This window comes from Schistocerca americana, chromosome 8, assembly GCF_021461395.2.
Source record: "Schistocerca americana isolate TAMUIC-IGC-003095 chromosome 8, iqSchAmer2.1, whole genome shotgun sequence".
NCBI lineage: Eukaryota > Metazoa > Arthropoda > Insecta > Orthoptera > Acrididae > Schistocerca > Schistocerca americana.
Genome location: NC_060126.1, coordinates 388,033,112 through 388,056,147, shown reverse-complemented (window position 1 = coordinate 388,056,147; position 23,036 = coordinate 388,033,112).

Below are 23,036 nucleotides of genomic sequence, written 5' to 3'. Positions count from 1 at the left end.
ATGGATTCTTCTTAGCCGACTTCTTGATGATCTCGCACCACTGATCTGGACTGTACAATCTTGTACTTGTCGGCGAACGTAATTTTCAATTGTCGCGAAATCTCTATCGGACGGCAACATTGTGTGCCCGCTCACGGGGAAGTGGTGTTAAATCACACGAAATCTACCAGTTGAAATTAGATATTTCCAAAACAGTACCATGTTCCAGTTCTTATTTTGGCCACAGCAGCACCTTTCCCGAGACGACCTCTTTGTCTGTTCCTGAATGGTTTCTGCAGGAGCAGATTGGACAATATGATCTGATTCGCTATTAACATGTATAACAACGAAAACTACTATTACCGTTACCATTATTATTATTACATGTAACAATATAAATGAGAAATGCGTATTCACACACCACTTAGCCAAAAAATGTAGCCATTCTAAAATAACCTCAAAATTAACGTACTTCAGGAACATAATGGTATGTACATGCACTTACCATTATGTTCGTGAAACGTACTAAAGACAGTATATTTACAAAATAACATACCTCTGAGTCATCTGAATCGTTAGGAATGTATTCTGGATCCCTCTCGAAGATATTAGTATAATTGGAAGTATATTTCTGGTCTTCTGCCATGTTCACTGTTGCCATAATCTCGGAGATGTTTTTACTTGCCGCCATTCTCTCTGTCACTTACCATTATGTTTCCGCAACAGACGGACAGTGAACTTGGAACTACTAGTAAGTTTACTGCCTTGTGCATCCCACAGGTGGTGTCATTAGCCATCTACCGCAAAATACACGGCGATGGCGCTTACCATTGTGTTCCCTCGAGCAGCTCAATTGTATTATAGGTTTAGATATGTTATGTGAGAAGGACAGTATTATTGACTTCTCGAAACGTTAATGTTTCCTTAGACAAAAGGGCAGTGAAATCACAATTGACTTGGATACCAGGACTCTTAAATATGACAAGCATTGTACTGGATACAAATTTCAATTTTTGCAAGGGAGTGATGAAACACAGAGACACTCGCACCTGATGCCGAATATGATGATTTTAAAACACCGATTAGCCGTAAGTTGAGTGAAACCACTGCTATTGCTGGTGATGAACTCTATGAACTTTATGAAGTATTGGTTAAATATATACAGGTCTTTACTATGCGACCAGGTGTCTTTAAGATATGTATTTACGAAACTGAATTCACGCCTCATCAAATTTTTTATCACAAAATCTATAATGTACCACTACTCAACGACCTGCAGTGTGGCAAGAACTTAAACAGATGTTACCGTGGAAGGTCATCGAACCTTTCACATCTACATACTGTAGTCTATTAGCTGTTGTCAAGAAACCTAATGGAAATATTAGGGTGGTGTGGGACGCACATGCCCTAAATGAAATTATACTGTCTGTACGCACTAAAACAGAAAACTAAGAGGAACAATTGAACAAATTTTTAGACGCTAAGTACTTTTACGATCGACTTGACAAATTCGGTTTGGCAAGTGAAAATCACTCCTGATTACAGAAAATATACTGCTTTCATATTCAGTGGGTGAACATACCAATTCTGTGTTCTTACTTTCGGATTGAGGGCCAGTTCAGGCGTATTTATTACCGCTTTGGATACTGTGCTTGGTGACGAGTTAGTTGAGACTGTTACACATTGTGTCGATATTTTGGTAGCCACTAAGACTTGGAATGAACGTCTTGACACCCTTTAAAAGATTCTGGATAAATTTTCAGAAGCTGGTGTAACAGCTAACCTAAGGCAGTCAAAATTTGCTTGTTGTGAGATTAGGAATCTCGGATACGTCATTAATGCACAAGGTATACGCCCTGAGCCAGGTAAGTTGGACGCTATTAGGAATTTTCCTAATCCTCGCACTAAAAAACAACTAAAGTTATTTCCAGGACTCTGTTCTTTCTTTCGACGTTTCCTGTCACAGCAACTATTGATCAGTAAGCATGTCCTACATTTACTTAAAAAGAATCTGGTATGGACCTGATCTCAGCAGTGCCAGCAAGATTTTGAGAACAATAAAGGCATAGGTGAATGCAAACATTTTAGACCATCCAGACTTTAGATTTTTGTATGACGCGTGACGCATCATGCCATGGCTTTGGTTGTTGCCTATTTCAAGTGGTTAAAAACGGAGAAGAGGAACGGGTAAAAATCATTGAATTTGCAAGCCGTAATGTACGTGAATGCGAACTTACTTATTAAACAACTGAACTTTAACCTCTTTCTATTGTCTGGGCTTTCAAAAAGTTTAACTATTATTTGTGTGGTAAACACACGAAAATTGATACAGATCACCGAGCTCTGACATTTTTGTTAACATGTAAGTTAGTTCATCCTAGATTATCCGCTGGGCTTTATCTCTGTAGACTTACTCATTTGAGATTGTATACATTAAAGGTAGACCGTCCGGAGTGGCCGAGCGGTTCTAGGCGCTTCAGTCTGGAACCCAACGCCTGCTACGGTCGCAGGTTCGAATCATGCCTCGGGCATGGATGTGTGTGATGTCCTTAGGTTAGTTCTAGGGGACTGATGACCTCAGAAAGTAAGTCTCATTGTGCTCAGAGCCATTTGAACCATTAAAGGTAAAGACAGCATAATTGCTAATGCTTGTCTCGTTTTCCACAAGGTTTGAATGATTGTAACTCTGATCTTGAAAATGTGAACGACTACAGAATACTCATAATGCAGGACAAACAATATTACCAATATTACATTGATTTGTGTAGAAATAAGGTAGCTTTACAAAATCCTGATCTACACTGGATCAAGGTAAGAACTTTAGCCTTAGATCAACCTGTCCGTCCACTGTCTAGCCTTTATCGGATATTTAATGATGTGTTATTTTATCGTCGTCACCTTGATAGCTCTAACTGGCATGTATGTATTCCCAAGGACACTGAACACAACTTAACCTGGCACACACACTTAGTTTGGGGACACTATGGAACGAGGAAGTGCATTGCAAAACTTGGTACGGATTGTTGTTTCACTAAATATGAGCCGAAAGATTCACAATGTACTTAAAACTTGCATATCTTGTCAGAAATATAAACTTCAGAACCTATCAGCAAAGACAGATCTACATTCCATGCTACCAGCAAACCTCTGGAGACTGTTAAGTACGGATGTAACAGGTCCACATCCAACAAGTAGTGGTGGTGTGAAGTACAGGGTGAAAAGTATTTAAACCGACAAACTATGGGAGATTGTAGGGATCAACAAAACAAATATTTTCCCCTAATGTCATTTTTTCCTATGATGATTATTTAAACCGGTGGAGGCCATATTACGCTCTTCAGTTCTAGGCAACTGCTGTCCACCAGTTTAGTAGTGCATTGTCTCTGTTTACTAATGAAGCGATACACCTGGAGTGAGTACACTGATATGGTTTGTGAGTACTACGTAGCGCACCACAACGGACGAGCTGCACAGCGGGTTTATCAACAACTATATCCTAATCGGCGTATCCCGCATCATACGACCTTTGCTGCTGTGTACCAACGTCTGCGTGAGACCGGGTCATTTAGCAGATTACATCAGCAGGGACGCCTTCGCACGGTAAGAACGCTGCAATTTGAGGAAGCTGTCTTGCAGCATATGGAGCGGGATCCTTCAATCAGCACTCGTGCAATTGCAAGTAACATGGGGACGAATCAGACGAATGTGAGAACAGTCCTTCGAGAGCAATTGTTACATCCGTTTCAATTACATTGTGTCCACAACCTGGAACCATCCATCCAGAGCACCAGAGCACAGTTTTCGCAGTACTACCTTGAACAGTGTGAAATGCATCCTACATTTCTATCCTCTGTGTTGTTTACCGACGAAGCAACGGTCGTGCGTGATGGTGTGATGTCACAGTTACTCGCGCTCATCAAGTGCGCTTCTTCGTTAATGTGTGGGTCGGTGTTTTGGGGACTGTTCAATTGGGCCGTATCTGCTACGTAGGCCATTAAATGGCAGGCACTGTTACAATTTTCTCGCCAGAGCATTGCCAGAATTGCTGGAAGACGTCCCGCTCCCTACAAGACAACGCATGTGATTCTAACATGATAGGGCGCCGTCGTGTGCGTCGATTCCTGGACCGACGGTTCCCAGAAACGTGGATTGGCAGAGGTGGTCCTGTACCATGACCTGCTCTATCCCCAGATATTTCCCCTCTGGACGTTTTTGTGTGGGGAGAGATGCGCAACCTTGTTTACGCAACTCCTGTCGCATCAGAAGAGGATCTGGTTGCCCGGATAATAGCAGCAGCAGGAACAATTCAGGACACTGCTGGGGTTTTTGCCCGTGTCAGACAGAACATGATCCGACGGTTTAGCCTTTGTTTAAGTGTCAATGGAGGCATTTTTGAAAATCTACTGTAACTGAAATTGGGATGTGTTAATCTGTTGTCTCTTGGTCATACAAAATGGAAAAGTTTGTTGGTTTAATTAATTTGTCACGAGAGAGATCGTTCTCTACCGGTTTAAATACTCCTCATAGGAAAAAATGACATTAGGGAAAAATATTTATTTTGATGTCCCCTACAACCTCTCAGAGTTTGTCGATTTAAATACTTTTCACCCTGTATATTTTAGCATTTTATGACATATTTCCTAAACAATTTAAGCTGTACGCCGTAAAATCTGCGACTGCTAAGCCAATCATCAGACGCTCCTCACGTGACTACATTTCTCACGTGGGAAAAGTCAAGGCAATTTTATCTGGCAACACCACGTACTACACAGGGTACAAATCGCGTAAATTCTTAAAGGAGAATAGTATTAACACCATCTGTATTTCGAAGTTTAGCCAACGATCTAATCCTACTGAACGAGCTTTCAGGGGATTAATGAGATTCATGACAACATAAATACCTACACAGCATTCTAATTGGGTAAGTTATTTGTCACTATTTGAAAAAGTTCACAATAACCTGAATATGTATGACACAACCAATACACCAAACGAGCTTCTATTCGACCGCAAAGAATCAAATGAGTGGGGCGATCCGTTGCCAAGGTTTCCAACTCAGCAGCTGTCGCATGATGAAGAGGTAAGAAAAGTACTAACCACGCAGACGCAGCGTGCTAATGGAAGAAACAGATACTACTGTAGTATTATTAAGGGAAAGCAGAAATTCAAGGTAGGCATGCAAGTACTATTGCGTACTCACCACGAATTTTCCGCACGAAAGCTGCGCCACGCGAAGTGGCGTCTGCTGTACGACGGTCCATATGTAATTGTCAACATACCGTATCCTGGTGCATACCTATTGCAGAACACAAAAACAAATAGAATCAGTGCCCTTCACGCTCATCGAGATTCAAGAGTATTTCATTCTAAGCAGTAAACATATCTATATAAGTAATGAGTAACTAAACTGGGGATGACCGAAGCGTGCGATCCCACCCGTCGGCTTTCACGCGTGACGTAAGGTTGTTGCGTGTGACGTCACGACGGCGCGGAATTTAGTTTGTGAGAGTGGCGTGTTTGTAGGTGTCGTTTTGATGTGATCGGTTGTGTTCTCTGGTGGTGTGTTTATGTGTTGTGTGTTAGGTGATGTTTTTGATTTATTTTGCTTGTGTGGCGTGTTTATAGGTGGCGTATTGTTGCGGTCGGTGGTTCTCTCTGGTGGTGTGTATGGATAGCGTGTTACGTGGCGTATGGGGTTCATTTGCGTGGTAGCATTGCACGTGTGTGGTATCGGTAGTGACTGAGCTTCCAGTGGAATATTTTTCGGTGAGTTAACGATTTTGATTTTGTTAAGTAGATGTTATTGTTTTTTTCTTTTCGTCGTGTGTGCAACATGCAACATGTCTTCAAAATATTTCATAAGACTGGAAAATTCAGATTGTTCGAAAGGTTTCATCATTATGATGCTATGTTTTACTCGGTCTTGTGTAGCATGAGACCAATACGCTGAGAGGAAGGCATGTTAAAATTCTCCTTCACTGTGGCAATCGTGAATGACCGATCGCATTCTTACAGCTGGTTCATTCTCCAAGAAGCCACACATAAATTCTAACCAGCGCTCCAATGACCAGTTGAGAGGAAAACAATGAGAGAATTGATGAAGCCATGCTTATGGATGAATGTCGTTGCCAGAATTCTTAAATGTTTTCAATTTACGTGTGGTAATGAACAGCTTATAGTCAAAATCATCATGTCGGCGAGTCGCATATCGGTCATTGTTACTTCGTTTCGGCGGTCGATCTCAAAATTCAGTGCGCCTTGCCATTTCTTTCATAATTTCCGAAATGCCCTGTGTTATTATTTTGTGACTTTTCCGTATTTCTAAGTCCCTCTTCCCGTGTTGGAGCGCGAGTCTACTCTGAAATATGTAATTCTTGTATTACCTGTGTCAACTGATCTTGTACTTCCCGGATTTCTCTTTTGTATTCCCGGTTTTCTCTTTTGTACTGTGTATTGATTTGATTTTGATTTTGTTTGAATTTTCTAATTTGTTCATACTCATCTGTGTCAGTGAAGGCTACGGGTCTTGTGTCATTCAGATAATCATCTACCTTTGTAGATAAGTTAATGAACTGATCCGAAAGTTCGGCCTCTTTCTCCGATAGTGAACTGATTTCCTCAGAATGTTTTTCTGAACCAAGTTTCAGAGTGTCCATTTGTGTTGAAATCGTATCTACTGTGTCCTTTAAGTTTTCCTGAGTTTTTGCAATTTGCGTAACCGAATCTGTAGATGCAACTGAGTCAATTTTAGCTTGAAAGGTGTCGTGATTTTCATGAACAATAGTTTGCAGTTCTTTTATAGCTGCTTTGTGATTCTGTAATGCATTTTCATGACGCGAGAAAATAGGTTGAAAATGCTCACAAATTTGTGTTTTTACGTCATTACAGACTTTTTGACAATTCGATTCGATTTTAAGTAAATCAGCAGTTAAACCTTCATGTGTCTGTTTAAGCGTTTGTTCCATTGAGTCTAACTTTTGAAGTTGTTGCTGTGTTTGTTTCCGATTTTGTTCCATCGTGTCTAACTTTTGAAGATTTTGTTCCATTGTGTCTAACTTTTGCTGTGTTTGTCTCTGATTTTGTTCCATTGTGTCTAACTTTTGAAGCTTTTGTCCCATTTGTTGCATTAATTGTAATAACAATGCACTGGTGTCTGAAACATGTTACTCAGTGCTATTCGGCAGTGCATTTGAACCGGCAGTATTCACATTTTGAAAAGCAGAAGATGTGTCTTGACTTATTTGAGAAAACAGTGAGGACGCAAAACCTGAATCTACAGTATTTGCAAGATTGTGTCCTGTCATTTCCGAATCCTGAGGCGAGCTGTTGCCGACCGATTGATCGATAATGTTTCCCTGTTCACTAATTGTTTCACTGTCTACACCATTACTTGCCGCCCGCTCCATTTCCCTATGCACAATTAGCAAATTACAATGTTGAACATTAGTTAATTCGTTACACGGTAGCGCTAACACACTACTCTCGTCTTCACTGTCATTTCTCAGTTTCTTTGGAGCCTAGTATTACGTTTTTCCCACGCCATTATTGTCACAATATTTCACAAGATAACGCAGAAAAGCACAATTTGAAAAGCAAAATAAGAAAACACATTAACAAGGCACTGAAAATAATATCTAATTAATTGCAAGCACAGCTGCGAAATACTTGGTGCAAATCCACATGCATGCCACATCTGTTTTTCTGCACAACAATGAAAAACTACAACTACAAAGAAGATTCTCTCTACAATTACGCGCTACACTAATTACACAAACTACAAAACAAATCAGAAGATTCCAGTGAGGTATCCTCGGCTAAGGGTCGACATATGAAACGTCCCCTTAGAAAAAAATTGGTGAATTACTGTGCTGGTAAACGTCTTACATTATCTGATTTTCAAACAGCTGAGCAGAACTGAACGTACTCAGACATTTCGCTCTTTACCTATTCTGATCAACACTAAACTGACACACTATATTTTAAGCGCAACGCAATCTGACTTTCAATATTCCCTACAAAAGAATGGTACTGAGTAACAACAACTTATACCTTTCATGAATCACTTACCTCAGAAAAATCTTGGTTCCCCGACCTACTGCAATACAGCGAGCGCCAATAATGTCAGCTAAATAAAAGATTCTAACTACTGAAGTCACTAACTACTTATAGGCGTAGTTAGTAAATGAAAGATTTAGATAGAGAACAAACAATGTATTTACCAATTTTAAGAGCCATCTCTCTCCCCACATCCACCACTGCTGGCGGCTCACCTCCAACTGCGCAACGCTACGCGCTGTTCACATCCAACTGCCCAACACTACAATAGCAAATATTGCAACAATGCCGACCAGCCTCAGACTGCACACAGCACAGTCAGTGATTTTCATAAAGAACGCTATATGGCATTACCAACATAAAAACCTAAACAGCCTACTTACATCTAAACAGCCTACTTACAAATTTAAAGAAGTTTTAATTTCAATGAAACTGAAATGCAAAAAAAACTTGAGATGTTTTGTTAACAGACTTCCTAGTACGATGTTTCACACCGCTCTTTGCGTGTTTCATATTGCGGGCATTAAGCCATCAACTAATATTTGCATAAAAAAGACTGTGAAATTTGCCCGTGATAAGTTATCACTTTAGTGTGAGTTGCGTCATTTGATGTGAAATTAGAAGTGCATGTGCCTACACATTTTACAGTTTTATGAACTGCATGTGTACACATTAATTAAAGCACACTACTTGACGTACAGAACGGAAAACAACACTCGCTGTACGTTGTTTTGAAGCCAGAGTGAGCAGGGCCTGCCGCCTTCTTCAGTAGCCCAAAACGTTGGCACACTACTGTTTACGATTGATTTTTGTTCATTATTTCTGTCGTGTGCACGCAAGCTGTTTCAAATACTAAAAATTGCAGTGCGTAGGTGAATAACATAGTGTCACGAAGGCAATTTCTAAAGTCTTTCTGGTCCTGAAAGCGTATTTGCTCAAGTAATACGACACATTTTACCTCGGTACTGTAACTTGCTTTTTCTTGCTGTGTTTCGAAAACCAAGAAGAGAAGAAATTGATGTAAAAATATACTTACGTAATCAATGTAATTCCACTTTTACTCGATTTCTATCGACAGCAAATGAGCTAGAAGTCCGGTACCAATGCTTGTATGCTTACTGGTCTCTTCTTGTTCGTTACATTTTCGGCTTTCAACTCGTATGCACAATATTTTTAATGTTCACAATTTCAAAGAACTACGTCAGTGTTCTCTGCTAGCTCATAAACGTGTGCAATGGGGAAGAAAGCAAGGAATGCTATCGTGTCTTGTGAACGATTATTGAAATGCAAAGAAACAGAACTGCATAGAGGTATACCTCAATGTAGAACAGAGTTCTACATCTGTGATTTGAAAGTCCTGACCAACCTTTCAGCTGCACCGTTGGACTGTGGCGAAAACAGCGCTAACGTCAGATGTTGAATACCATTGGTTTTGCAAAATGATTGAAACTCTACGGACATGAATTGCGGCCCATTGACGGAGACAATTGTCTGTGGAAGACCTTCAATACAAAAAATAGTAGACAATGCTTGGATGGTGACTGATGACGTCGTGGGAGACATACGGGCAACAAAATTACTGTAAGAATCAATCACAGCCAACCATCGAGCATTCCAGAATGGGCCAGCAAAATCGATGTGTAGGCGCTACCAAGGGAATGTGGCTTTCGCCCATGAAAAGAATTTCACCGGTGGTGCTGATTGTTGTTCTGCAGAAACCGTGAAAGAAGAGCAAATCTTTGTAATCGCCGAATCGATTCCGAACCAAGTACAGAAAGTTGTTTCGTCCGCACTATACCCCAGTGTCATTGATGGAGAAGATTTAAAGCAGATGACTGTAAAGAACGGGGCACTACTACCCTGGACTGATCATTATCAGTATGCAACAACAGCACACCACGCCGAACAAAAAGTCTCTGTGAACAAAAAATCGGCGAACCAACGGGTCCAAGATCCGTGGCTTTGACAACGGCCGTTGCATTGTAACACATCGCAGAACAATAGAAAGGTCAGGGTCGGCAGCCGTGTCTCTGGCTACATGACGAAAATCTATCGGGAAAGATTCGACCACGTCATCGGTTTCAGTGTCGATGAACATACAAGCAAGTTTGGAAGAATCGAATGCTTTATCCTCAGCAACAGGTAAACGGGACAACGCATCGGCGTTTCCATGCTTAGCAGTGAGCCGATACAATACATCATAGCGGTACTGCGAGTGGAAAATAGACCGCCTGATAAGTTTCTGCGCCGTACGTGGAGGTACAGGCTCGTTCGGATGAAATAGCGATGTCAATGGTTGGTGGTCGGTGATAATTTTAAAGTGACGACCATATAAGAAGTCATGAAACTTCGTCACGCCAAATATGAGAGCTAACACTTCTTTCTCGGTCTGCGAATGATTTCTTTGCGCAGAGGAGAGCAATTTCGACGCAAAGGCAATAGATCTATCGCGCAAACCATCTTTATGCGCAAGCACAGCACCAATCCCTAAATCTGATGCATCCACCATTAACAGAAGAGGTTTCTTGGGATCGAATGGCGTGTGAGAAGTATTAGAAAGCAACGCCGATTTCAAACGGAAAAAAGCGCGTTCGCATTTCGCCCACCAGACAAATGCCACCTTTACGCCTCAACCGAAGAAGCGGAGCAGAAATGGGGTGCGGTATATATCTATGATAATACACTGCTGGCCATTAAAATTGCTGCCCCTCGAAGATGACGTACTACAGACGCGAAATTCAACCGACAGGCGGTAGATGCTGTGATATGCAAATCATCAGCTTTTCAGAGCATTCACACAAGGTTGGCGCCGCTGGCGACGCGTACAACTTTCTGACATGACGATAGTTTCCAACCGATTTCTCATACACAAACAGCAGTTGACCGGCGTTGCCTGGTGAAATGTTGTTGTGATGCCTCGTGTAAGGAGGAGAAATGCGTACGATCACGTTTCCGACTTTGATAAAGGTCGGCTTGTAGCCTATCACGATTGGGGTTTATCGTATCGCGACATTACTGTTCGCGTTGGTCAAGATCCAATGACTGTTAGCAGAATATGGAATCGGTGGGTTCAGGAGGGTAATACGGAACGCCGTGCTGGGTCTCAACGGCCTCGTATCACTAGCCGTCAAGATGACAGGCATCTTATCTGCATGGCTGTAACGGATCGTGCAGCCACGTCTCGATCCCTGAGTCAACAGATGGGGACGTTTGCAAGACAACAACCATCTGCACGAACAGTTCGACGCCGTTTGCAGCAGCATGGACTGTCAGTTCGGAGACCATGGCTGCGGTTACCCCTGATGCTGCATCACAGACAGGGGCGCCTGCGATGGTGTACTCGACGACGAACCTGGGTGCACGAATGGCAAAACGTCATTTTTTCGGTTGAATTCAGGTTATGTTTACAGCATCATGATGGTCGCATCCGTGTTGGCGACATCGCAGTGAACGCACATTGGAGGCGTGTATTCGTCATCGCCATACTGGCGTATCACCCGGCGTGATGGTATGGGGTGCCATTGGTTACGCGCCTCGGTCACCTCTTGTTCGCATTGACGGCACTTTGAACAGTGGACGTTACGTTTCAGATGTGTTACGACCCGTGGCTCTACCCCTCATTCGATGCTTGCGAAACCCTACATTTCAGCAGGATAATGCACGACGGCATGCTGCAGGTCCTGTACGGGCCTTTGTGGATACAGAAAATGTTCGACTGCTGCCCTGGCCAGCACATTCTCCAGATCTCCCACCAACTGAAAACGTCTGATCAATGGTGGCCGAGCAACTGGCTCGTCACAATACGCCAGTCACTACTCTTGATGAACTGTGGTATCGTGTTGAAGCTGCATGGGCAGCTGTACCTGTACACGACGTCCAAGCTCTGTTTGACACAATGCCCAGGCGTATCAAGGCCGTTATTACGGGCAGAGGTGGTTGTTCTGGGTACTGATTTCTCAGGGTCTATGCTCCCAAACTGCGTGAAAATGTAATCACATGTCAGTTCTAGTATAACATATTTGTCCAATGAGTACCCGTTTACCTTCTGCATTTCTTCTTGGTGTAGCAATTTTAATGGCCAGTAGTGTACTTTATCTTGTCGAGGATGCTCTGCAGCTGCTTCACGTTCGTCGGCGATCGTAAGTCTCGTATGACATGGAAGTGCGTGGGACTGGGATGTATGCCTTGAGTATTAAGTACATGTCCCAGGTATGGCAAGTCACTGGCAAAGAATGAACATTTGTCCTTGCGTAAGCGAAAACCGTTCTGTCGCAGAACCAGAAATAAGGCCCGTTGATTAGCTAAATGTTCTTCCTCCCTCCTTCCCGAGACTACTATATCGTCAAGATAACTGACGGCTGTGGGGACCGACGCACAAACAGTTTGAAGGTATTGTTGGAACACTGCAGGAGCCGACGCGCAACCGAGTGGCAGAACTCGAATCTTGTATAAACCTGGATGCGGGCAATACGCGTTGGGATTCTTCGTCCACCGGTATTTGCAAATACGCATCGGAGAGGGCCAGCTTCGAAAAATATTTGCCCGGACATAGTTCATCAGAAAGATCTTCAGGACGTGGCAAAGGAAATGTCGCAATCACAAGCTGCGGATTCACAGTTGCCTTGAAGTCCACACAATGTCTCAGTTTTCCTGAAGGTTTCGGCAAAATGACTAAGGGCGATGTCCAGAGGGTAGCCTGAATACGTTCAATTACACCTTGGGCTTCCAAAGCGTGTAATGTTTTTGCGACTTCATCACGCAATGCGTAGGGAACCGTGCGTGCTCTGAAAAATTTCGGTTGCGCGTTTGCTTTAAGTTCCAAATGTGCTTGATAATTCTTGGCGCAACCCAGGTCCGGTGCAAAAATGTCGGCGAATTCATCACAGGAACGTGAAACAATGTCCGAAGGCACAGTCTGGTTCACTAATAGGACATTATCCGAAACGGACAAGTTAAACAAATGAAAAGAATCCAAACCAAACAAGTTCACTGAAGAAGTAGAGCGAAGGACGTAAAAAAGACACAAATTTTGTTTGTCCTCTGTACGTGGCAAGAAGGCTGCACTGCCCTAATACAGGGAGCTTCTGTCCTGAATAGCTAGTCAACGTAACGTTTGCGTCACGCAAAAGCGGTTTGCCCAATAGTTTGTAAGTGTCTTGATTTATTAAATAAACTGCATCTCCCGTATCGAGCTGGAATGGAATCACTTTGCCGCGAATGTCCAAGACCACTAAAAGTTCATTGACTTTCCCACTACACAATCTACTTGACCCGTGATTTACTTTCAAAGAATATTCTTAAGAATTTATTTTATTTATTAGCGATTCATCAAGAACATTAACACATTTAACCACATTATGTAAGCATAGAAGTAGTTGCCAGGGAGTTACAGATGAAATCATAACCAAATTTCTTTTAACAAATGGAAATTTTATTCACTTTAACAATGCCTAAAGCATTTTTTAAAAAGGAACAGATTTAAAATTATAATCAGAAAGCATCCTCTAAATATCAAAGTTACAATGTATTCAGAGGCAGAAAGAAACAAGTTTTGACTGTATGAGTTTTCGGGCAGAGAACCTTGCCGCTTCCTTTTGACATGGCCGTAGTTACGACCGCTCACAACAGCCTCTGAAAGACTACACTGGAGCAAATCTGCAACACACCAGATAACTTTAAACTGAGAGTGTTAACAATTTACACCAGCACACAAACTATGAATCCCCCGTAGGAGGGATGGAAATGGTACAAAACACTAACAATTAAAATATTAACCTTGCCACCAAAGGTGCAACTTGATATTTAACTTCTAAGAAAAGTCTTACGGTGAAAGGGTGGCAACTTTATATACTAAAATGATCACTTAAATAAAAGCCCATCAAATCCAATCTTATATAAAATTCTACAAGGTGGGCCAAACAATAGTTAAGATGCTCTACAGTACACAGATACCGCCTCTCAAGATCATAGGCAGTAATATCAAAGTTTCCAAAGATCAAAACATATTTCAGATATTGGGCCGTTACACTCCAAGCAATAACTTCGTTAACACACCAAATCCGACAAACATGACAAAGGCAGCTACTAACGTACGGTAGATTGAAATGGAGATTACCGGACAACCCGAACCGCATGTTGCTTTAACCCGCCCCTACTCCACAAGGGAAAAACGACCACCCAATTTATAAACAACCACCTTCCCGCGGGTGGGCAAACGGAGAAGAATGGTGGTACGACCCCAAAGCAAAACGGCTGGTGACCTCACCAAGAAAACGAGTAGAATTTAACAAGAGTAAATCAAACAAGGTATCACCAATCGCTTAACTTCTAATAACTGCGATTTCTCGAGAAGACCTGGCGCAGCACCCCCAAACCGTCCGCTGCCAGCCGCTTCAACGGACGCAGGAAGGTGCGCCGATCTCCCGTCTCACGGCGTCCCAGCTCGCACCGGCCAGACTGATGTCCTGTTGCTCTCGTGTCGACCGCGAAGTCACTACCCCTCGCTATATGCCGCGGCCCACTGGACTCACGTAGCGACCTCACATGCGCCGACGCTCAAGACGGACAAGTCATCTTGTGTCTCAGTGCGCGAGCGACCAACCGATCGATCCAACCGCCAGTGACAATTGCCTGAGCAAACTCGAGCAGACTGGCGGCCTAACGCGCAGACTCAGGTGCAGGAACTAAGCCCCGACTGGCAGAGTGGAAAGACTCTCATTTTGCCGGCTTTAAAGGTTGATCCGAACGACAGACATACTAGCACTCCGAACAACAGACAGACTCTAACTGCCTAACAAACGCGGACGAGAGACAGACTACCAAGCTGGGGACGAGAAACTGACCCAGACTGACCGACTGGCGAGCTCATACCGCCCCATAAATGCACGTGAACAGGCAACCTTTCCCCTTTCCCACCAGAGGGAGACACCAAAGCTGTAATTGCCACAGCGGCGCCACCGCTAGAAACGGAGGGCGACTGCTTCACACTACGCGCTGCGGCGCGCTCTTCAAAACATCAATTTTTATCACGGCTCACTACTGTGCAACATAGACAGACACAGGCACGAAATCACAAGCAGTGGGGCGACACTTCCGTCTATGTCTACGCTCACTATTGTTAGAACGAACACAGTCACTATCAGGGGGGAGTGTCACTGGTCGGTGTGGAATGTACACCATGAATTTCCATTGGAGAATGCTCTCGAGCCACAGCAGTCTTACTTTGATTCCGATTCCGGCGAGAAGCAACGGGCCTGGAATGATTTTGAGTTTCCGATTTGAGCTTTCATTGACAAACAGATTGAACATGTCCCTTTTTCTTGCAAAAATAGCTAACAGCCTGACGTGACGGGAAAGTTTGGCGCGTATGCTTAGCAACACACCGCGGGCACGATTTCAAAACGGCATTTGCCTGCCGGTGCGGCACACCTGGCGTAGAGCAAGACGCCACAGGCGCGGCCGGGCACGAGGGCCGTACACGGCGCTGCGCAGCGTGCGCTGCAGGCCTGCTAATCTGACAAACTGCTGGGGAAGTTTCAAACGACTCCCGAACAAAATCCAGAGTGTCTTGTCGATCCAATATGTCGATCACTTGGGCAAGGGAGGGATTGACAAGTTTCAAAATATTTCCCTGATACGTGCATCAGAAACGTTCTGTGCAATGGCGTCACGTACCATGGTATCCGAGTACGTGAGGCCACATTGACATAGAGAGGCGCAATAGCGACTGAGGCCTTGTAAATTTGCCACCCACTCCCGATTAGTCTGTGCCATCGCACGTCTTATCCGGAAAAATTGGCACCTCTTTGGTACAACATTAATACACTCCTGGAAATTGAAATAAGAACACCGTGAATTCATTGTCCCAGGAAGGGGAAACTTTATTGACACATTCCTGGGGTCAGATACATCACATGATCACACTGACAGAACCACAGGCACATAGACACAGGCAACAGAGCATGCACAATGTCGGCACTAGTACAGTGTATATCCACCTTTCGCAGCAATGCAGGCTGCTATTCTTCCATGGATGTAGTCCTGTGGAACGGCTTGCCATGCCATTTCCACCTGGCGCCTCAGTTGGACCAGCGTTCGTGCTGGACGTGCAGACCGCGTGAGACGACGCTTCATCCAGTCCCAAACATGCTCAATGGGGGACAGATCCGGAGATCTTGCTGGCCAGGGTAGTTGACTTACACCTTCTAGAGCACGTTGGGTGGCACTGGATACATGCGGACGTGCATTGTCCTGTTGGAACAGCAAGTTCCCTTGCCGGTCTAGGAATGGTAGAACGATGGGTTCGACGACGGTTTGGATGTACCGTGCACTATTCAGTGTCCCCTCGACGATCACCAGTGGTGTACGGCCAGTGTAGGAGATCGCTCCCCACACCATGATGCCGGGTGTTGGCCCTGTGTGCCTCGGTCGTATGCAGTCCTGATTGTGGCGCTCACCTGCACGGCGCCAAACACGCATACGACCATCATTGGCACCAAGGCAGAAGCGACTCTCATCGCTGAAGACGACACGTCTCCATTCGTCCCTCCATTCACCCCTGTCGCGACACCACTGGAGGCGGGCTGCACGATGTTGGGGCGTGAGCGGAAGACGGCCTAACGGTGTGCGGGACCGTAGCCCAGCTTCATGGAGACGGTTGCGAATGGTCCTCGCCGATACCCCAGGAGCAACAGTGTCTCTAATTTGCTGGGAAGTGGCGGTGCGGTCCGTACGGCACTGCGTAGGATCCTACGGTCTTGGCGTGCATCCGTGCGTCGCTGCGGTCCGGTCCCAGGTCGACGGGCACGTGCACCTTCCGCCGACCACTGGCGACAACATCGATGTACTGTGGAGACCTCACGCCCCACGTGTTGAGCAATTCGGCGGTACGTCCACCCGGCCTCCCGCATGCCCACTATACGCCCTCGCTCAATGTCCGTCAACTGCACATACGGTTCACGTCCACGCTGTCGCGGCATGCTACCAGTGTTAAAGACTGCGATGGAGCTCCGTATGCCACGGCAAACTGGCTGACACTGACGGCGGCGGTGCACAAATGCTGCGCAGCTAGCGCCATTCGACGGCCAACACCGCGGTTCCTGGTGTGTCCGCTGTGCCGTGCGTGTGATCATTGCTTGTACAGCCCTCTCGCAGTGTCCGGAGCAAGTATGGTGGGTCTGACACACCGGTGTCAATGTGTTCTTTTTTCCATTTCCAGGAGTGTAGTTTGTAATAGGCATCCAATGCTGACAGAATCTCTTCGTATGACAAAGTAGCTATTTCTCGTCTGGGAAACAACTTGACTATCACACGATAATAGAAAAGGCTGCCGCTCGTTACCTTGAATCCTGTAGGCGGCGAGATGAAAGCCAAATTGTCGCGACCACTCCGTCCTGCCGGCCGGGGTGGCCGAGCGGTTCTAGGCGCTACAGTCTGGAACCGCGCGACCGCTACGGCCGCAGGTTCGAATCCTGCCTCGGGCATGGGTATGTGTGATGTCATTAGGTTTAAGTAGTTCTAAGTTCTAGGGGACTGATGACCTCAGAAGTTAAGTCCCATAGTGCTCAGAGCCATTTTAACCACTCCGTCCACTTTCCAATGCAGAATCGAAGGCTCGAAACGGCGGTGCTACTGCGTGCTGGGGCTGCAATGGCACATCTTGTTGTGCCGCACGCTGACCTTGGACGAGCTGTCCAAGTGCATCCAGTAACGTTTGCTGATTCTGCAAGCGGTAAAATTCTGACAGTACATCTGGTGATTGTGGCGTAAGCCATTGTACAAATGAAATCAGGGCAAACTCAACTAGGCAGTATGGGAGCTACGCAAACCACTGTCACACACATTCACTCGTCTGTCCTACGTCTACTATTCGTCCAACAGTATAGTTCTTTAGAAGACAAGAAAAACACACTTTTTCTCTTTGTATCACAGCGAACCAATTAGCTGCAGACTCGTCGCCATTTTGTTGTGTATGAGGCGGAACTATGGGCTTCATGGAAAAAGGGTGACCCGGCTGAGTCACGCAATTTGACTTTTAGTCTGATCACAAGGGGTGGCCATTATTGCACACGTTGATCTCATAAGCTGACGTGAGGATCAATGAGCTATACTTGACGGGATGTATCTGGAACATCTTAGGTGATTAGAAAGTTATCAGACAGGAATGCAATTAAATACTTAGCTTTAAGTCAGCATCAGCGGTGAGCGTCGATCTTGACTTTGTACAATAATATTTACAAGTACAGTTATAAACTGAACTGCGAATACTGCTTTACAATTCTGATTGCTTCACACATATAGATCAATTGGCAACGCATAAACTGTACGTGGCGCCTGGCTAGGTCGTAGCTACTGACTTAGCTGAAGGCTGTGCTAACTAGCGTCTCTGCAAATGATCTCTGAAGCTATAACAAGTGAACCATTCCTATTAAAGTCGGCTGTAGAACTGGCCAGCGCGCTAGCTTGTCTCGTAAGACCAGCCGAGTGGCGGCGCCCGGTCTGCTAGCGTCGACAGTGGCGACTCGCGGGTCCGATGTGTACTGACGAACCGCGGCAGATTTGAAGCCCACAACCTAGCCAGTGTGGTGTCTTGTGGTGACACCACAATTGTGTTACTCTGGATACTGCCCAGTTGCTGTGTCGTTTTATGTTGCTTCAGTAGTATAATCAGCGATGCGCGTCATCCGTTGTAGGTGGTCGTTGAACTAGCGGACGACGCCTTGGCGGCGGAGAGTTTGTATTGTAACAGATAGTGCGGTCGCCGTGTTTATCAGTAGACTCCAGTTCTCCGGCGAATTTAAGTTGAGTATTTTATTATTTGTTCGTGGTGACGCCGAGGCGTCCGTCTTTCCTTCTTCACCGTTCCTTTCAGATTTCATTTCGGCTCGATCTGAGTTGTAGTTTACGCGCACCTCGGATGTGCCATTACTTGTCACTGAAATTTTGTAAAACCTGAAAGATGCCTTTTATTATGCCCGGGTTTTAATATCTTATTCAGAGAGAGAAATTGTGAGTTGATTCTGTTGTTATGTCTTAAAAGTTGTCCTGCTTATGTGGGAGTTTTCCTCAGTAAACCATTTATTCTTTGTATTGTTGTTAAGATTTATGTAAAGAGGGTTTTGAAAATATTTATTTTTTGGGTGGGCTTTGACACCCGTAGACATTTTGTCTGCTTAGTAATGTTTCAGGTTATGCAATTATGTATATTATTCTGAGGTATTGTTAAACAAAATCTGTGGGAAATTACAAGCCAGAATTTGTGTTTGATTTATTAATTATTGCCTTGTCTTTATTGAGTTGAAGTATCATTGCGCGTGTATCCCACGTTCCAGCAGTTGGGGCGTGAAACGGTGCACAAACAATGAGCGCGGTTACGTAGCCGTCTGCTGTGCGAAAACGAAACCGTTAATACAGTATGGCTCGGATGTCGGAGCATTTCCGGTTTAGAAGGTAACGAAAAACACAGAAAAGAAGAGAGAGAACGGGCACTGAAAAAATTAAACTTTAGAGCATAGTGACAAAGGAAAACATCACTGGCTTGTGGGAGACAAGAAAAGCCGTTAGGCTAAATCGACGGCCGGCATTTTCCCTAACATGCATTGCCGAAACTGATGTTCGCTCTATGTCCTCTTCTCGAAAACGCTTTGAATATGTTTTGTTAGATTTGGTTGGTTCTCAGTCTTTCCTTCCCACAGCGTACACCCAGAGAACTTTGCGCGTTGAATTGATGGAAATCTAAAGTCAAATGACAGAAATGAAACCGTTACAATAATTGTGAACAGCACAACCATAATTCATGTATACAAAATAAAATATAGCTCCACTTACGAATGAAAAACAGTTTCTCTAAACTTTGGATTACTATCGGAACGATTAATACACACAAAAACGACGCAGGCTGGCAGTTTTGATGGAATAATTCTGTCCCCACACAATCAAGGCACCGCTATTTAGGACACGACCACGAAGCCGATAGATATTCCCAACATTCGAAACTGGACGCGAGAACGTCAGAGTGACATCACGGGGAAATGCCGCCGCGGTGAACAATGGAGGTATCAGTGCGGTGAACATAATTAGTTTGGGCTACATAAGATAGCGGACGTTAACTTCAAGTTTGTCACATAACGACAACTCCCTTCTTTTCTTACCTCCATGAGGAGAAAGAAGCAGAGGACAGATTTGGAAGACCGAAGAGATTGAGAAAGATTCATCGTAGAAAACGACACAATACATTTTGAACACACTACACATCCTCAGAACACGTTAGACAGCCGGTGGTAAAAGGGAGTAATGCCGCAAATCATCCCAGAGTACACAGATCCACATATATGAGCGTCATTTGTTTTTGGAAAGAGACTCTGATCTGTGTTATGCTGCCTAGGCAAGTACGTAAACTATTCTCGTTAGTGTAGTTAACCATATTGCATGGTTCGACGCAGTCATAATCGGTACTGTATCTATGGACAGAGCGTCAAATACTGTATGAGAAGTAGAAACAAATGGGCGAGCTGTGTAATAAAGTATATGTTAGTGCTGTGTACATAGTTCCGCGTAGTCAGCACGTACACAACTTTCCCACTAGAGCGCGCCCCGCTAAGCACAACAGCGCAGGCGCAGCGCTCGTCCGTCTCCGCACTACGAGATGGCGCTGTCTTACAGACGGACCAAATTCTGCTTTCGCCGATCCGCGTATTACTATGTAACGCAGCCAATGAGATCGCTGCTAACGTAGAACCCTTTCTCCTCGCGGATCACACTCGCGCAGTGATGCCTGAACGCGCGAGGTATTATAACGAGTGTAGAGACCTCCGATTAGACAGTCTGCATTAATCTGCATTAGTCTGTACCAGTCTGCATTTGTCTGTACCAGTCTATAGTCAAGTTTCAGTCTGCGCCTAATAAGATTACCATATTCCTGTACATAGCAATGAAGATAAATGTATAGACACTTTGTCAAGTATCAGAGATATGTGAGAATAAGATTAACGTACCAAGACCAAAGGAACTTCAGATTGTCAATTGTAAACAGCATCCAGAATCAAGTTACGTAATGTCTATGCTTTTTATTATTTTAATAAATGTGTGTGAAAATTAATCAAGTTCTGTTTAAAGTCTGACCAAATGGCAGAAGATAAACACGCCATGATAAGACCACGAGACATATTGCTGACACTCGCCTACTTCGTTAGAGCGACAAGTCAAATAATCTGATGGTGTGTGTACCGAAGGTCTTACAGTACGCACACCACAGTTAGTCAGCTGCCAAACGTTAATATTGAGTGACATTAGAATTGTATAAATATCGTCAGCTGCTCACGGGCGTTGATATGTATCAACGGGGACAGGTGAAAATGTGTGCCCCGACCGGGACTCGAACCCGCACTCTCCAGCTTACATGGCAGACGCTCTATCCAGCTGAGCCACCGAGGGCACATGTCCGAAAGAACAGACAGCCATTTAGAATGAAATTAGAATGTCCGAAAGAACAGACACCATATCCATATAAATATATAGTTCTGGCAATACCGCCCCTGACCTTCTTTTTCTGTGCGGATGCACACTTATTCCCCGAACTCTTACGGGACTTGGAAAGAATGTGTTCCACGAGTAATGAGTGTGTTGGGGTGGGACACTACGGACGTAGTGTGTGGATATGCAAGGTGAGAATGAGTCTCGCGGGAGCGTGCGCGAGATAGTCCCTGCAGTCGCACTATCCTCTGTGCCCTAGGTGGCTCAGATGGATAGAGCGTCTGCCATGTAAGCAGGCGATCCCGGGTTCGAGTCCCGCTTGGGGCACAAGTTTTCACCTGTCTCCGTTGTTATATATCAACGCTCGTGAGCAGCTGACGGTATTAATATAATTCTAATTTCATTCTAGACGGCTGCAAGTAATCAATATCCATATTAATATTGAGTGGTGTTTTCTATGATTAGCGTTCGGTTGCGTCTTATTACGTTTTACGGTGAAGCAGTGAAAACTGATTTTTTTGGTGGTTTTTGACAGTGTGACCCTTCCGAGCAGACGTCGCAGTATTATTAGGTTCTAGAATCGCTCCATGTGATTTGTGGGATTTAGCATCGGTGTATTCAGACAAGCGATCAACGAGACGACGAAGCGAGGCACCAAAGATATTGCAGCAGTCATCCCAACAAGGGAACAGCTGAAGACACGTCTATCCAATCACATCACCACGTGTTATATGACATTTGTCAACACAGAATTCCCGAGTATAAACATTTAAATTGTGTCACATGCGTTCATGTGAGCTTTGAATTTATCTCTTTTGCAATTCTGTAGCAGCAACTTAGCAGATCAAAATTACACGTGTGTTATAAATGACCATTTCAGTGGACGAAATTTACATAATTTTTCACGTAACGAAGTGTGTTGACCAATGGCGGATACATATTGGGGGCGCTCGCCCCCACCCCTTACGGGCCCACCCACATTGCCACCCACGCCGCCTCCGCCAGTAGGCGCATAAAATTCGTCATTTAAGGCAGATAACCACAACTGTAACTTTTTTATATCATAAGATGGCATTGTCTTGTATATGTGTATAATCAGTTTAAATAATACTTTCTTATCTTTAGCATGTGACTTGACTAAGGTAGCTCAAGATATCTTTAGCGCCCCCTCTTTGAGTTTTTTCTGTATGCGCCACTGGTTTGACATAGTTATCTACATAAAATATGCTAGTTTTACTACTTTATTAGTCTGCAGACATTACAAAACTGAAGTTTAAAGAACGGTCTTTAAAATTATTGGAGATGGACTGCTTCCTAGCTTTATTGAAACTTTGGAACTCGGCATAGTGACGATACCAGAGACATTTATCATCAGACCAACACTTACTCTCAAATATTAATACACAATTCATCTACTTGTGTAAATAACTTATATATATTTACTTCGTGCGTGATATTTGTGGTTTTTCCCCGCAAACTCGTTCAGACGTGTTGACGAAGTGTAAAAAATGACATGTTCGTTTGCTTGTAGG